At 57.8% G+C, this 12,985-nt stretch overlaps 1 protein-coding gene across 2 annotated transcripts in view; it reads left to right on the top strand.

Moving 5' to 3' along the window:
- Positions 1-281: 281 nt before the first annotated feature.
- Positions 282-12,985, top strand: part of KIAA1671 — a 187,537-nt gene continuing 174,833 nt past the window's right edge. For both annotated transcript variants that reach the window (XM_070219860.1, XM_070219858.1), the window contains exon 1: positions 282-381. The gene's annotated coding sequence lies outside the window, so the exon portion shown is untranslated. The remainder of the gene's footprint in view (positions 382-12,985) is intronic.

Genomic DNA, 12,985 nt, shown 5'->3' with positions numbered 1-12,985 from the left:
TGAGCGCCCGGGGGCATCAGGCGCTCGGGGCCGCAGCCCCGGCGGCGATCGCTGTCCGTTGCGGGGGATCAGAGTCGGGCGCGGCGGGCTCGGGGCTCGGGGGCCGGGAGAGCTCCCGGGAGGAGCGTCCGCGGCGGACCAGCGACCTCCGACCTGCCAGACCGCCCGCCGGCGAGCGCTGGTCGGTCTGGCGGCGCTCCGCCCCGGGGCCCTCCGCGCAGGCGCCGCCGGCCGCGGTTCCCATGGCGACGGGGGCGCGTCCCCGCCCGACGCCCCGCCCACAGCAGGCTAGGCTGCGCGGCGGCGGGCGGCGCGGGCAGGTGCCGCGGGCGGCGGGCAGGTGGCGGCGCGGCGCGGGCCGGCGGCGGCGGCGGCTCCAGGGTAGGTTGCGCGGCTGCCGCGGGGGTGGGAGCTGGCCGTGCGCCCCCGATCCCCGGCCGGCGAGGGGGCTACGGAGGCGGCGGTGGGCGATGGCCGCCAAGTTTCTGCGCGGCTGAGGCCCCGGGAGAAAAGTTGGCAAAGTTGGCGGGGGAAGAGGCGGGGACCCGGTGGATCTCCCCGGGCTCCGGGTCTGCGGGAAGGGAGGAATCCTGTTGGGAGCCGGGGGAATCTGTCTCCCGAGACTTGGGAGTGGATCCCGCGGGAAGATCCCTCACAGGGCAGCCGAGGGATCCCGTGCCACCCCGCTGAAGACTTGGGAGTCGATCCCAGGAGGGGATCGGGCACCGGCGGCCTCCTGGGGTCCCACTGGATCCCCAGCCTGCGAGTGATGGTAGACGCTGATTGGAGACTGGGAGCTAGTTGATCCCTCTCCCCTCGCATTGGTTCGAGCCTTCGGAGTGGATTCCGAGAGGCGATCTGGTGACTGGGAGCTTGGGGATCGCTGGAGATCCGGGGTACCCAGCGCGGAGCTGCTAGGATCTGGACGTCCGTGCGGGTTGGAGGCCCCGGAGGTGGAGACTGGGGAGCGGGGATACCGAGCGAGGCGGAGCCTAAGGCGCTGGGATCTTGCGAGCAGCGGGGGCCGTGCAGAGAGCAGCGCGCCGCGACCCCGGGCCCCGGAGCTCCCCTCCGCGCGCCTTCCCGGGGCAGAGGCGCCCTGATGGGATTAAGGCTCCGTCCCCCAGCTCCCGGGCAGGCTCGGAGGGCCCCCACCCGCTGGCGGCGCCGCCCGGGACTACAGGCGGGGTTCTCGGGAAGGGAAGCAGACCATTGACCCGCACCCGATCCTGACCTTTCCACGCCCTCCTGGCACACGCTCGCCTCGGAGCCGGGGCGCCGCGCCCTGAAACCCTGCTCTCCGTCCAGGAGCGGGCCGTGTGACCTCCGCGCGCCGCCGAGGTGGCCGGGGCTTCCGGCCCGGCCGAACTGAACTTTCTCTAGCCTGGAGCAGCCATTACCTTTAGGAAGGGAAGAGCTTTTTCTTTGCAGTTTCTTTGTGACCTTGGGCGGGACACCTCTCTGAGCCCCGGTCTCCCCTCTTCTGGGTGGCGGATGGGATTAATAGGTAGGATAGCTATGAAATAGGCAGGAGCTAGCCGTGCAGGTATTAGTGGGGCCTCATTCTGTGGCCCCTCCTTACCCATGTCCCATCCGCTGGGCTTCCCCTCCAGGATCAGAGGGAAGGCTCCCTAAACCCTTCAAATCCATAAACTCGCTGTCTTTTTAAACTGCAAGATTAGAGAGCTGCTTGGCTTGTTCTTTCTTCCAAAGGGGTTCATCGCCCCTCCAACCCCCCTTGCCGAGAGAGGCTCTGGGGCTTCGCTACTCAGTAACCCGAGCCTTTGGACAAGGCTTCGCCCTTGGCCGCCTGTCCCTTTGCTCATCCATCAGGGCTCCTGGACACACAGCATTCACCCGCAGACACTGGTGGCTCGTCCCTGCGACAGTTCCCAGGGGAATTGTGCAGACATCAGCCCCGGTCTCCGCGGTTTTAGGGGGCATCCTTTTTAAAGGAATTGCATGCTTGACAAGGGTGGGGTTCCTGAGAGAAGCGCGGGGTTTCAGTGCCTGGTCTGAGCACGTGTTTCAGCTAGACCCGTGGCCTGGCTCATTCAGTTCACTAGTGTGCACTGAGCGCCTACTATGTGCAGACACTATCGGAACGGTGTGGCCCGGGGCAATTCAGGACCTGTCCGTTTCCATTGCATTCTAGCCACGGAGCAGTCAGCTTGTCCTGTAGACCACTGAGGCAGCCGTGCTGATTCTTGGGGTGCAGCCCTCCCCGCAGATTCTGAGGTGGGAGGGCCCCGCCCCCCTTGGAGGTCCTGGGGGGCAGGCTTTTCTTCAGGCCTGACCTTGGCACCATCTGGCCCTGAGCATCTCTCCCCTCGGCATGTGTGACCACCTCAGAAAAAGAGCCCCAGAGGAATATTCCAAATGTGCATTCATTCATTCATTTATTCCACAGATGCTCTAAGGCACTGCATCCAAGACTGCTGGCAGTCACGCTCTTTGGGGGTGAAACCTTAGAGAAGAGTCGGTTGTCCCAAAGGGGAGGGCTGTGGTGCTGGCAGAAGGGCGGAGGCCCTCTGGCATGGGGAGTGGTGGGGTCAGGGGAGTCCTGTGTTTTGGGAAGCTTGGCCTGCTCCTGTGGGAGGCTGGATGGGAGAGCATGTGCCAGGAGGCCAAGAGGCCAGTGAGGAAGCTGCTAGAAAACTCCAGGTGAGAGGTGACAGTGGACCGGATCGGGATAGAGAAACTGGTCAGTGTTGTCTTTGGAGAGCCAGCCCGCTGAAGACCGTGCCAGTCTGTCTGGAGCGGGAACCCCCCCCCCGCCCCGCCCCGGGGAGGGGGCCCAAATGTGGTAATTGTCAGCGTTTCATTCAATTCAGCAAACCTTGCTGAGCACCCACGGGCTGCCTGCCCGGAGATGGGCGCAAATGGCCAGGTCCTCAGGGATGTTACGCTTTACCTGCCCCCCCCCTTTCCTGAGGCTGTGGGGCGCATTATTGTCATTTCACAGATGCCAGACTGGACTCAGGGCTGTGCGAGGTCTTTGCCGGCCACCAGTGGCAGAGCAGGGACTTGAACTCGTTTCCAACCTGCAGCTTGTGCATGTTTGCCATCCACGAGGTGGAGCGGAGAAGCCACAGAGGGTGGTGAGGGTGAGTCCCGGGGCAGCAGGGGTCAACCCAGGAAGGCTTCCTGGAGGAGGCAGGGACAGAAAGGAGGGAGCCAGCCAGGGAGACTTGGGGTAAACTGGGGGCCCTCTCCTGCCTGGCTGTGGCCGTGGGCATGGCGCTTGTTGGGGACTCGGCTTGCTCATCTGTCAAATTGGCTCGTGATGGGACCCTGCCCTCCCTCGAAGGGCTGTTAGGCGAGTTCAGTGAAGCAGCGACTGGAACAGTGAAGTATGACTGTTGTCGTTATAGTCTGTCGTCAGGACGTGTTTCAGGCAGGCGGCGCCCCTCCCAGCCTGGGGTGTGTGTGGTGACCCCAGGTGACATGAGCTGAGTCTTAAAGGACGAGGCAAGGAGGGGAGGACATTCCGGGCAGGAAGAGCAGCACGCAGTTTGAAGAATCACGTGCCAATTGGTAACCCTAGAATGATGCAGGGTGTGTTGAATGAATAAAAGTTACACCACAGGCAACAAAAATTCTCTTTACAGCCCCTGGCGCTCCTTCAACACCCAACAGGAAGGCTGTGGAAGGGCTGGGATGCAGAGGAGCGCAGGAGGGTCCCGGCCAGGATTCACGTTCCTCCCCCACTGCCCATCCAGATCCTAGCAGGGCGACCCCAGACAAGCCACTGCCGTCTCGGACCCTCAGTTTCTTCTTCTGTAAAATGGGAGGGTTAGAGAGCACGTGGGTAAAGCGCGTAACACATCAGATCAGCCGCTTTTCACCGGACCCTTTATGGGTGCCAGGCTCCGGGCTGAGCTGTTTCGTTCTTTTTTTAATTCTTCACGACAAACTCAGGCGATGGCTGCTTTGGGGACCCTCGATTTTCACTTATGACTTTGAGCGGTCCTTCTGCCCGCTCCCACGGCCCAAACTCCTGTCCTTTAAAAGGAAGCTAACGAACTTTGAGTTGAGGCACACACGCACACACAGAGATTCTTTCCTTCGATGCGAGGAATGTTTCATTGAGCATCTTCGGTGGGCGATTAGTCAGAGCCACTGCCCTCGGGAGCCCACTCGTCAGGAGTCTGCTCAGCCGGGTGGGAGGAAGGCACCGGGCGGGGGAGACGGTGTGCGCAGGACTGTGGATTGCCCTCTGGGGAGCACTTATCTCGGTGGCGCTGGTTCACGGCTTGGTCAGGTGACCTTTGAAATGTTTTATAGCCTTGTCTCCACGAAGAATATACAACACGTCCCCAAGCGTGACCTTTGGTGTTTATGTCACTGAGTCAGAAGCGATACACACTCTCTCTCTCTCTCTGTCCCCACTTAATGACGGTGACACATTCTAAGAAATGCATCGTTAGGCAATTTCATTGTGGTGCGAACATCATAGAGTGTACTCACGCGAACCTAGATGGTATAGCCTGCTGCGCACCTGGGCTCCATGCTGCTAATCTTATGGGGCCACTGTCGTGTATGCGGTCCGTCGTCGACCAAAACGTCATTACGTGGTGCGTGGCTGTATATACATATATATATAAATATGTACATATTTTTGTATTGTAAAAATAACACGTGACACACCAAACACTTCCCAGGTGGCACAATGATATTGTATTGAGTGAAAAGTGAGGCCCCCACTCCAGACCCCAAATCCCACTCCTCAGAGATAATGTGGTCAGCCGTTTCTCTCGACCCTCCGGAAACTTGCATGTATATCTGTGCTGTTTACTTCCTTCCAAGCCCTTATCACACTCTGCTAATTATCTGAGCTGTTTTGATGTCCACTCTGGAGCCAGCTGGAAGGAGTTGCATCTTGGTTCTGCCGCTGACTGGCTGTGTGACCTCGTGCGGGTGCCTTAACCTCTCTGAGCCCCAGTTTCTCATCAGTTAGGGTAAATAATAGCGAGTCTTACCTCTGAGGGTTGCTGTGAGGAGTACATGAGAAGGGCCCGGCCCGTGGTCAGTGCTTAGTGTGTGTTGGTGGTGGTGGTTATTATCCTCCTTGTTACTTGCGATGGACGTAGTAGAATTGTCGTTATTACTTCCTGCCCTCTAGGCTTTACGCTCCAAGAAGGTGGAAACCCTATTTGTCTTCGCTGCTGTTTCCTCGGTAAATAGTTGTGGTTGAATGAATATGTGTAGACAATCTCTTAACAACAACAACCCCAAAACAAAGAATGTTGTACGTAAATTAAGAATAGACGTGGACACCTTCCCATTTCAGAACGTGCTGACTTACCGCACGCTTTTAAAAAGCTGAACAACACTCGAGCGCGTGCAGGTGCCATTTGTTATTCAACAGCTCCCTCGCTCATGGGTGCTGCGTTAGGGCCGGTCTTTTGCTGTGACGCACGGTGCGCAGGAAACATCCCTGTTCCAGCGTCTGCGCACTTGTTGCAGTTGACTGGATGACCGGGTCCAGGCTGGGATGCAGGATGTTGCGACTGTCGGTGCAGCCTGTCCATTTCCCTCCAGAGTGGTCGCAGCTTTCACCCTCCCACCGTGGCCGAGCGCGGCCATGGGACATAGCCTCTGGCGTGACAGTTGGGAAGGTGACAGTTCCTGTAGGTGGCACAGCATTTTGTGGCTGGGGTTTTAATCCAGACTGCTGGAGACTGTGTCTTGGAAGCTGTTTGCCCACGTACACACGTCTTCTGCTTCCTTCTGGAAATACATGGTCCTTGTATTAGTCAGGTTTTGCTGGGATCATACTGTGTAACAAACATCTCCCAAATCGCAGTGGTGTTTAACAGCAGACATTCGTTTTGTGGTTGCAGGTCCACAGGCGGCTTCCAGGGCGCGCTCTGTGGTGCTGGACAGCAGACGCTCAGGAGCTCAGGGGGAACACGCCTCCAAAAGTCTCCCCTGGGATCGGGGAAGCTGTCACTCCTGCCCTTGTTCTCTTGGCCAGAGCAGATCAGTGGCCAAGGCCGACATCAGTAAGGCAGAAACGGATCCGCCTCTCATGGAGGCTGAGGGGGGTAGGATGTATTTTCTGAGCAGTGACACAACTTGTGGCCACCAGGTTTCCCATTGGCAGGACAGCCTTGTGCAGGGTGGAGGGTCTGCCTGGAGGTGGCGGTGGGAATGGTGGCTTGTGATCTGTGGGGGACACGCCGGAGCAGGGCTCTGGGTAAGGAGACCTGGTCTGCGTTTATAACCTGGAACAGGTGGTTTGCTCCTCTGAGCCTCATTTCCTCATGTGGGAAAGGGGAATAATGCATCCGCTCTGGCAGAGCCGCAGTGAAGCCCGAACACGACGTTGGGTATGGAGGTGCTTTGCACCTGTGACGTGAGGCCTGAGGGTGAGAGGCGATCATCTGGATGAGGGTGTTTGCTCTGGACTTGGTTTATGGTTCCTCAAGCTGTCGTACCTGTAGCCAGTGGAGCGGGAGGCACAGCGAGGCCAAGGGGAGGCTGTGGAGGGGTCAGATCTGGGTTCAAACCCCAGCTCTGCCCCTTACAGGTCATGTGACCTTCGACCTGTCTCATCACCTCTCTCAGCCTCAGTTTGCCCGTTTGTAAAAGGGACACAGGGTGCGCGTGACCCTTAGCAAAAAGGACTGTGAAACACCTGGCATGATGTAGATGAGAAATAAGTGGTGCCTGTGACCGTGGAGCCAAGGGCATCCTGATTGGGGTGGAATGAGGAGTTCTACAAAATTAGATATTGGTTCTGCAGTATTGGATATTCCCACTATGCTTTGGGAGTCCTCTAGGGAATCTGGACCCGGACTGCCTGGGTTCAAATCCCAGCTCCTCCACTTTCCTGCTGTGTGACCTCAAGCAAGGCAGTTAACCTCTCTGTGCCTTAGTTTCCTCATCTGTTAAAATGGGAGTCATAATAGTGCCTGCCTCAGGAGGTTGATGAGCATTGAATGAGTTAAGACACGGTGCCCGCTAGTGAATGTACGTGTGTTAACTGTTGTCACCGTGATTACTGGTGTTGTTACTAGTCTGTGAAGGCCCAGGGAGGCTGCTTCTGGTCCTGGGAGCCGGGACCTTGGGGAAAGGAGTGACGAGGCAATGCTTTTGGACCCATGCTTCTGAGTAGACCCTTTTCTCCTTCTGCTGGAGCTGGAGGGCCGTCTGTCAGCAGGTCACTGTTCAATGATCCTCACCCCGGGGCCAGCCTTTCCAGCCAGGGAGGGGCCGGTGCCTGGACCACCCACTCAGCACTCTTGAGCCAGAAGCAGGCTGACTCCAGCCCGGGAGAGTCCGGAATCTTGCACCCGCCCCACCGTGGGGAGGCATGTGGCGGGCCTCAGGGAGCCCATGGTCAAGAGTTTCCGCCGGAGGCCGCCGAGCTAGGTGCAGGGGTAGAGGTCCCTCACTCATGCCTTCATTCATTCATTTGACACAAATTTGTCCTGTGTCGATCACGTGGCAAGTCCTGTGCAGGCCCCAGGGAAAATGAGATGTCAGGGGAAGGCGTCCCGACGAAGTCGGATGGGGAGGTTGAGGATCTGGGGTGCTGCAGGTGTAGGATTCCTGTGTGACTCTGGGCAGGTCGCTTCACCTCTCTGAGCATTTCCTCATCTGGGAAGTGAGTCTCGGATGGGCCAAGGTGTCCCTGGGGGCGAGAGAGGGCAGCCTTTGACCCGTGTGTCCCTGGTGGTTTCCGCCCCGGCCCCTGTGCCCTCGGAAGTTTGGGGGAGATGACAGGCTGCCTCTCCTCCATCCGCAGAGACCAGCTTTGGAGAACACGAAATCTCATTTAGAGAGAAATAAAGGTGATCAGTAGGGAGCGTGCACTCTGGCCGAGGCACTGTGTTGTCACTGTTCTGTTTGATTCTTGTGTCCCCGTTGTACAGATGGGAAAACTCAGGCTCAGAGAGGAGGTCACGTGCCCAGGGCCACCGCTGGGAAGGGGGCTTCTGATACTCGCAGCCCAACTGTGGCCTGAGTCCCTCGGCCTGCTGCCTTCCCGGTGGTAGAGCAGGCAGAGCTGGGCACTCCTGGTGCGCCCTCCCGTCTCCACATGTCACTGCTGTGTGACGTTGGGCAAGTGACTTTGCCTCTCTGAGCCTCAGTTCTCATCTGCAGAAAGAAGATGCTAGGATTTTCCGTGTGGGGCTGTTGTGGGATCAGGTGAGGTAACTGTATAGAAAGCCTCCTGCACATAGTAGGTGCTTTAAAAATGGGAACCCTTCCCCATAAAAAGATCAGCTTAGAGTTTTTAAATAAATGTGTGTAAGTTATGCCGAGGAATTGTTTTACAAGTCACAATATAAATCTTCCTCGTTTGTGGTAGTGGCAGAAATAGTAACAGTAGCAGTAATAAAAAAATAATCATAAGCCTTGATTCTCTGCTCTGACGGTCCGGTGCCTCTGACACATGGGTTTGTGCATTATTTTCCCGAGTCCTTTCTTCAGCCTGTGAAGAAGTGTCCTAGCGTTGCTCCCGTTTGAGGAACAACGAGGAAACTGAGTCTCCGAGAGGTGACACGTGTAGCCCAGATCACCGGCTCGTGCAGGCAGGGAGCCAGGCGCGGTGTCCTGCCTGGTGGAGGCCCCGCTGTATGTCGGCCTCCGGGTCAGGCCGCCGCTCCCAGCCGGCTCCGCGTGGATGTTTCTTTTCTTTGTTTTGCTTCCTGAGCGACGGAAGCCCGTGCTGGGGACCGTCCTGTTTCCTGTGGTGGGCGAGGCTCTGCAGGGGGAGCGATGGGGGGATGCGGGGCCTCCTGCCGGGAGGGGAGGCCAGCGGGTGCCTTGGGGACACTGAGGTCACTCTGTGAACTCAGGCCTACCGGCCTGCCCGGACATGAAGCCCGGGCCTCGGTGGGCGCCGTGCCCGCCGTGCCCTGCCCCGTGCCCTGGGCCGGGCTGGGGAGTGACTCGGTCGGGAACTCCCAGGGCCCTTTGGCCTGGGAAGCTGCCCAAGTTTGTCTCTTCCTTTCATCTGAGGCCCCAGCCCTGGAAAAGGCTTGTCTTTGTTTCTGGAACCTGCTTGCCGGGGACTGTGCTTGGCTTGTGAAGGGGTCCTGGGCCGTGGGAGGACACAGAAGTGTCCTGGAATGAGTTCGGGGGCGGGAGTCACCCCTCCTGAGGTCTAGTGCTGGTTTCTTTGCTGTGTGTCCTTGGGTAAGCCCCTTCCCCTCTCTGGGCCTTTTTCACAGCGGGAGGGGGAACTGGATGAGGAGATCCCAGAGCCTCTTATTCCTGCTGTGCTTTCTGGGAAGAATCAAAACCAGCCGTTTCAAAGGTGGAGCCTGGAAAAAACACTGTTTGCTGAGGGTCCACTGGGTGCCACCTCCCTTGCTGGGGAGGTGTTGCGTATGCGTCTTCTCGTCGATCCGCAGAATTACTCGGACAGCCGGCATTACTGGCCCCTTTTACAGATGAGGAAGGTGAGGCTCAGGGAGGTCAAGCCCTCCTCAGTGTCTGGATTCGAACTCAGGCCCGCCTCCTGCGAAGCCGAGACCACCCTGTATTCGTAGCTCAACCCAGCGGTCCCGCCTCGCCCTGAAGTCCCGCGTCTCCCCTGGGAACGTCCAGTGCAGTGTATCCTTCCCTCTCTTGGGTGGTTGATCACTTTCATCTTTGGTTATTTATTGAGCGCCTACTGTGTACCAGGGCCTGGCTGGACCCTGGGGCTCAGGGCTGCCTGGGATGCAGCTCCTGCCCTCAGGGAGCAGATCCGGAGGTTGAGAGCAGGGCTGCGATGCGATGTGGGGTGGGACCACGTGGGCGCTGGGCGGGGACCACACTCTCCTGGTCCCGCCCTCCCTCAGCCTTGAGGCCACACGGTTTCCCTGCGATGATGGGGAAGCCCTCCCTGGAGGGGGGAGCTGTGCCTGGTTGCTGTCCGTGTGCCTCCACGACGGAGGCAATGGTGCTCCTGAAGTGTCCTTTATGACACAGCCCTCCGCCTTTGCTTTGTGGAATTCATTAGGAGGTGGGGAGAGGGCGTGGCAGCCAAAAGCTTTGCAGGCGCTTTTGGCATGTCCAGAATGCCGGCGGGCCCAGCAGAGCAAGTGTGAGCCCCGGCTGCCGTGGGGTCCGCCAGGCAGCCGCGGGGGGCTCTCCGGGTGTCGCCCGGGTCCTGTTCTGAGGCCCGAGTCGGCCCCGGGAAGGTGGCTCCTCATGGGCCGCAGCAGCAGCCCGCCTAGAAGCCGTGGCCCAGGGGTCACATCCTGCCTCTGTTGTCCCACCAGCTGTGTCATCGGGGTCCTCGCCCATGGAGTGGGGGTGCCCATGGCTGCCTTCCAGCCTGGCCGGGAGCGCTCAGTGAGGTCACAGGGGTCAGGGCGGATGGCGGGTCGCTCTGTGCACTGTTCTGTGGGGTGGGTGGCGATGTGAGGTGAAGCCCCCCTCTCTGTGCACATCTCTCTGTGGAATTGTGGCTGCCCCCTCCCTTCGTCGTTTGCACTTGGTGCCCTTCTGCCTTACCCGGCTGTCACCTCCACACCTGGAGCGTGGTGGCCTCAGATAGCTGTTTGTTAAGTGAACTAATGGATGACTCGTTTCATTTCCCAAATTAATCGTTTTTATTCTCTTTTTATCCTTATTACATTTACATCATATACATTTATGTTATGATGCATTGCCTTTTCATTGTCAACATTTAGAAATACAGATCAACAAAAAGGGAGGAGCTGAAACTCTTACAATCCCACATGCTAGCGATGACCAGGGCTAGTATTGGGGTGGGTTTTAGGCTTGTCAGTCACGCCATGCGTAGGCATGTGTGTCTGAGAGATGTCAGCGCTGCATCTTGGGGTCTAGAATGTGGGCTTTATTCTCAAGTGGCTTGGATTCAGATCCTGGCTCTGTAACCTCCTGGCTGTGTGACCTTGGGCAGGTCACTGCCCCTCTCTGAGTCTCAGTCTCTCTGTGAAATGAGGTTGCTGTGAGGATGAAATGAGTTAATGTCTGTGAAGGCTTAGAGAGGCGCCTGGCATACAGCAAATGCTTAATTCTTACGAGCTATTGTTTTATACGTGTGCGTCTGTTTTCTTATTTTGGGCCGTGAGCTCCTTTCTAGGGAAGTTGTAATCTACAACTGGTGGGTTTGGACATGAGGCCCGGGGACCCCTGGGCCACCTCCTCCAGGCAGGCCCGGTGGTGCTCACTTTCCTTTCAGAGGCGGGGCTGCTCAGAGCGGGGGTTGGGCCAGGTGGCTTGGCCAGCACGAAGCACTCTGGGCCCGCTCACAAGTCAATCCTGATCTTTATCGCCCAGGGGTGCTTCCTGTTCCCGCTGAGGCCTCCTGGGCGTTGTCCAAGTTAAAGCCGCCGGATGGACACGGCAGGCTGGCAGGGGCCCTGTAAGATGAGCTCACTGGGAACCCCTCCCCCCGCTCCCCTGGCTGCAGCAGGGGCTTCAGGACGACGGGCTCCGCCACACCTGGGAAGAGGGACAGGGTCAACCCGCCACCTCTAAGAAGATCTGAAACTAGGAAGTCACCTGCACACCAGTGAGGACCCCAAGAGCCAGACAGAGGATGGGGTTAATAGAGCCTGTCTTCAGAAATGAGTTTGGTTGGGCCAGCCCGGTGGCGCAGCGGTTAAGTTTGCATGTTCCGCTTCAATAGCCCGGAGTTTGCTGGTTCGGATCCCGGGTGCAGACATTGCACTGCTTGGCAAGCCATGCCGTGGCAGGTGTCCCACATATAAAGTAGAAGAGGGTAGGCATGCATGTTAGCTCAGGGCCAGTCTTCCTCAGCAAAAAAAAAAAAAAAAAAAAAAAGGAGGATTGGCAGCAGATGTTAGCTCAGGGCTAATCTTCCTCAAAAACAAAAAAGAAGTGAGTTTGGGGTTCGTGACATCCATGGGGGCAAGAGATGCTGCCCTTGGCTAGCTCTGTGGCCAGGGGTGAATTTTACAACCTCATCCACCCTCAGTTTCTTTCTCAGTAAAATGGGGCTGATAGAAAGGTCTCACCTTTTCGGGTGGTTGTGCCACGAGACATAGAGGCTCCTAGCACAGCTGGGCACACAGTCAGTGCCTCCTTCTCCCCCTGATCATCGTCATTTGGTGCGTTTATAACAACAACCCTGCCTGAGCAGACGCTGTGCTCAGTCCATGCCGTGCAGCACCTCACTGAGTCCTTGCAATCAATTATAGCTGCTGTTATGAATACGACTGTCTTGCTGATTGGACATAGCTTGGGAGTGTGTTTGACCATGGCTTCCCCGCCTTCGAGTGTGTGATGAAACCCTCAGCTCATAGTAAGATCGATAAAAGGCAGCCACAATGGTCGCTAGGATTCTTTTTGCTGTAACGGAGCTGTTTGTACAAGAACCAGCCAACTCAACCCCACCCACCTCTGTAACTTGGAGCGCCTGCCCCTGGGCGCCTTCCTCCGGGGCTGCCCTTGAAAACCACTGCTTGTTTTCATTGTCTGGGACGCCTCAGTGCTGTGCCCGGTTGCCCCCACAAGCGGGCCCCAGGGCCTGTTCATCCACATCAGCTGCTCTGAAGGATGGCCGCCGAATCTTGGGGGTTCCCCTGGGGTCCTCCAGATTCACTGTTGTACCTACAACGTGGTACTTCCCAAATGTCTCTCTCAAGTTTGGGAAGACCAGTCAGGCTGTCGCTGTGGGAAGTGGCACTAAATTTGCACCCAGAAATGGTAGTTTTGGGGGGTGGATCATGGAGGCAGGAGTTTGTCTCGGAGGCAGAGAGTTGGGGGGGTGACTGACCTTCTTCTGTGCTGCCATCTGGGGCTCTGGCTGCAGTGCCACCGCGGGCAGGCTGGAGTCTTCACCTGGCGTGTTTCCGGGGGGCGGTTCTTTAACAGTGGCCCCCAAAGCGAGGATGATCCTGGGAACTTCAGGTTGCAGAGTGTGTCTCTGTGAGGGGGTAGGGCAGGCGGCTGGAACAGGCCGGGATCCCCGCTGGTTGCTGGGTTTCCCTTCCATCTGAAATCGAAGATCATGCTGAAGAGAGATGCCAAGTATTAAATAGAACTC

The sequence above is a fragment of the Equus caballus genome, chromosome 8 (genome assembly GCF_041296265.1).
Source record: "Equus caballus isolate H_3958 breed thoroughbred chromosome 8, TB-T2T, whole genome shotgun sequence".
In the NCBI taxonomy this organism is placed as follows: Eukaryota; Metazoa; Chordata; class Mammalia; order Perissodactyla; family Equidae; genus Equus; species Equus caballus.
This window is presented reverse-complemented; position numbering and strand designations above follow the sequence as displayed.